The sequence below is a fragment of the Sarcophilus harrisii genome, chromosome 3, assembly GCF_902635505.1.
Source record: "Sarcophilus harrisii chromosome 3, mSarHar1.11, whole genome shotgun sequence".
Taxonomy (NCBI): domain Eukaryota; kingdom Metazoa; phylum Chordata; class Mammalia; order Dasyuromorphia; family Dasyuridae; genus Sarcophilus; species Sarcophilus harrisii.
In genome coordinates, this window is record NC_045428.1 from 559,406,116 (window position 1) to 559,409,929 (window position 3,814).

Below are 3,814 nucleotides of genomic sequence, written 5' to 3' on the forward strand. Positions count from 1 at the left end.
CAGTTCCCCTCTTCCTTTCCAAGCTTGGCAGCTTCAGGGGGAAAAACCCAGCACCAAGTTCCTGGGCTGTGACTGAGGAGTCATCTTCAAGTATGCTAGGCTGGCCCTTTGAGGACGGACGGGCTCACATTGGAGAAAGCCCTTACACTAATACCCTGGTCCAGACCCCTGCCATTCCTCGGGCTCTCCAGAGCTCTGCCCGCCGAGCACAAGCTCCCTCAGCTCTTACCCAGTCAGAAAGGCTCCAGCTACCAAGAGTGTCAATTTCAGATTTCCCATGGACCCCACTTCTACCAGAAATCTCCAGTCCCCATTAAAACTAATGCTGGCATAAAGAATGAAATTATTAATAAATTAGAGGAACATAGGATAGTTTACCTCTCAGACCTGTGGAAGGGGAAGGTCTTTATGACCAAAGCAGAACTAGAGATCATTACTGATCACAAAATGAAAATTTGAATACCAAACTGAAAGTTTTGTACAAACAAAACTAAACAAGACAAGATTGAAGGAAGCAATAAACTGGGAAAATATTTTTACAGTCAAAGGTTCTGTAAAGGCCTCATTTCCAAAATATATAAAATTAACTCTAATTTAAAAAAATCAACCATTCTCAATTGAAAAATGGTCAAAGGATATGAACAGACAATTCTCAGATGAAGAAATTGAAACTATTTCTAGTCATAAAAAAGATGCTCCAAGTCTTATTAATCAAGAAATTAAAAGAAACTCTAAGATACCACACACACCTGTCAGATTGGCTAAGATGACAGGAAAAAAATTGATGATTGTTGGAGGGGATCGGAAAACTGGGACATTGATGCATTGTGGTGGGTTGTGACAATCCAACCATTCTGGAGATAGTTTGGAACTATGCTCAAAAAAGTTATCAAAGGCCTCCCTTTGATCCAGAGTGTTACTACTGGGATTATTCCCAAAGAGATCATAAAGAAGGAAAGGGACCTGTATGTACAATTTTGTGGCAGCCCTTTTTTGTAGTGGCTAGAAACTGGAAACTGAATGGATGTCCATCAGTTGGAGAATGGCTGAATAAATTGTGGTATAGAAAATTATGGAATATTTTTAAAAATACCAACAGGATGATTTGAAGGCCTGGGGATTAAGAACATCTAAAAGACAACCAAATCATTTATACTTAAAACAAACTAATATGCCAGTTCTAGGATACCATTCAGAAAATCCCAACCAAATATTTCCTAAAGCAGTAATAACGAACTACTTCCCAGAAAAATAACAGATGTAAAACCTTCATTAATTTAATTATTTATCCACACCTGCATTTGATTTTTAAAGTAATTGAAATAAAAAGAGTTGATTTTTTGTAAAAAAAACTTTGGTATTATACTTATTGGTATTAATTAATTTTAAAAAACATTACTGGCACCTGCCACTAGGGAGGGGGTGGGGGAAAGAGGTAAAAGGAACGAGGTTTCAATTTTAAACTTAAAATTCCCATTATTATCCTGTAAATAAAAAGGCTAAAAAAAAAAAAAAAAACAAAATTTCAAACAGGGGGCATCTACAACCCCGGGTCGGAATAGTTAAATCTTCTCAGAACTTCCCTTCCTTTTGTATCCTGGCAATCCAGAATTGCCCACAAAAAAAAAAAACCCCAAAATCCAAGGGTCCAAATTTGAAACCCAAAAAAAAGGGGGTTTTTTTTTTTTGTTTGGGTTTCAAAATTTATTTAGGGGGACCCTTTCAAACAACCTAAAAGCAGGCTCTAAGAAGACACAGCAGGTACAAGGGCACTGTAATCTTTTTGCTTAGTCTTGTCTTTTCCATTCCACCTTTCATCTAGACTATCACAGCAGTCTCTTAATTGCTCTCTCAGCTCTGACGGTCTCTATTCTAAGGGCCCTCCTAACACTGACGTTCTCTGTTCTAAGGGCTCTCCCAGCACTGACATTTTGTGTTCTAATGGATCTTCCCTTGTTAGTTCCTTTGACTTTTGCAACATGAAATTGTCACTAAAGCCAAGTCAAGAAATTATTAGTTTCTCAGCAGAGAGAGACAGAGAGTTATAGACAGAGCCAGGGAGAACTCCAGCATTTGTCTGGATAACTGAAGTCGCCCATCTCCTCTATAGCAAACCTCTGTTCTAAGTCTCTAATTTGTTTCCCAAACTTTTTTTTGTTTGTTTCCTCTTTCTGTCCCAGGGATCTATAGCACGTGGTCCAAAAAGATGTGAGTCAGGTATTGAAGTTCTAGGGGAGGGAGAAGAGTGATCTGGATGTCCACAAATGATAGCAAGAAGGATCGGCTCTGGATGGAACAAGTTATAAAAGAAGGGTAGTAAGTGATGAGTGATAATGGCAGAGAGAGATATCCCAAAGTAGCAGTTAGAGCACAGAGTATCTCAGCTTCTTCTCTTAGTCTTGGGTGTTCTGAAGTGTGAAAGGAGCAACTAGCCTGGGAGATGATGTCAAGAGATGTGATCCATTCAGGAGTAACCAGAAAGGAATGTAGGATGGAGAGGAAGAAGGACACAGTGTTCTTTCTTTATAATTTAGAATATCTTCTCTCTATGCATTATTCTCTCTCTGTCTGTTTCTGTTTCTTTTTCTGTCTCTGTCTTTCTGTCTCTATCTCTCTGTTCTCTGTCTCTGTCTCTTTCTCTCTCTATCTCTGTCTGTCTCTTCCTGTGTGTCTCTGTCTCTGTGTCTCTGTCTCTCCCTCTCCCTCTCTCTGTGTCTCTGTGTCTCTCTCTATTTGTGTGCTCTCTCTCTCTCTCTCTCTCTCTCTCTCTCTCTCTCTCTCTCTCTCTCTCTCTCTCTGTAGGAAAGGGATGAGGAATAGATTTGAAAATGAAGGTAATGTAGGAAATGATAGCCACTAGGTGGCGCAGAAGATAGCGCCACGCACACAGAATTGGTAAAATCTGAGCTCAGATCTGGCCTCCCATACTTAACCTCTATGAGATCTTGGGCAAGACTCTTAAACTCTTTGCCTCAGTTTCCTCATCTGAAAAGTGAGAATAATAATAGTTAGAAGGATAAAATAGGATAACACCTGTACTTTGTACTTTGCAAACCTTAAATCACTCTACAAATGCAAACTATTATTAGCAATAACATTTTTAAAATAAAAAATAAATTAGAGCATGGAAGGGACCGGAAAGCAGAAGAGGATAGGGCCTGAGTAGGTCCAGAATTGAGATTGATAATGGAGAAGGAGGAGTGAGCACCACCGTTCCTGCTGATTTCTCCATTAATACCACAAAAAGAAACTGCCCATCTGTGTGGACCCATGTAGCAAAGGCCCTGTGGTCACATTTGCCTCTAAGTCCTGAGATCTAGCCCTGAGATCCTGAGATTCCATGAACTAAGCAGAGTCTGCCATGATCTTAAATAAGGTCAACAATTAACTAAGCAGGTATTCTGGGCCCTGAGGGAATCCAAAGACAAAAATGAAATAATTCCTGCCCTCAGGGAGCTTACATTCTACTGAGGCAGATGATATTTGAATGTTTCTTTTCCCACAGATATCCTTAGACACAAACATGCTGCTCAGCCAGAAGAAAAGACCAGGGCGATATAAATCTTTGCCTTAAGGAAGAGGAGAGCTCTTTGTAAACCTTTTTCACTTAAAAAAATGTATCAAGTGTCCACTCTGTGCCAGGAACCAGGCCAAACCCCAGAGATACAAAAGGAGGCAAAAGACAGTCTGTCCTCAGGAAGCTTACAGCCTGATGAGGGGGACAATGTGCAAATACATGACAAGGCAAATTATGTACAGCATAAATGGGAAATAATTAAAGGAAGGAAACCAGTGTGAAATTAAGGGGGATTAG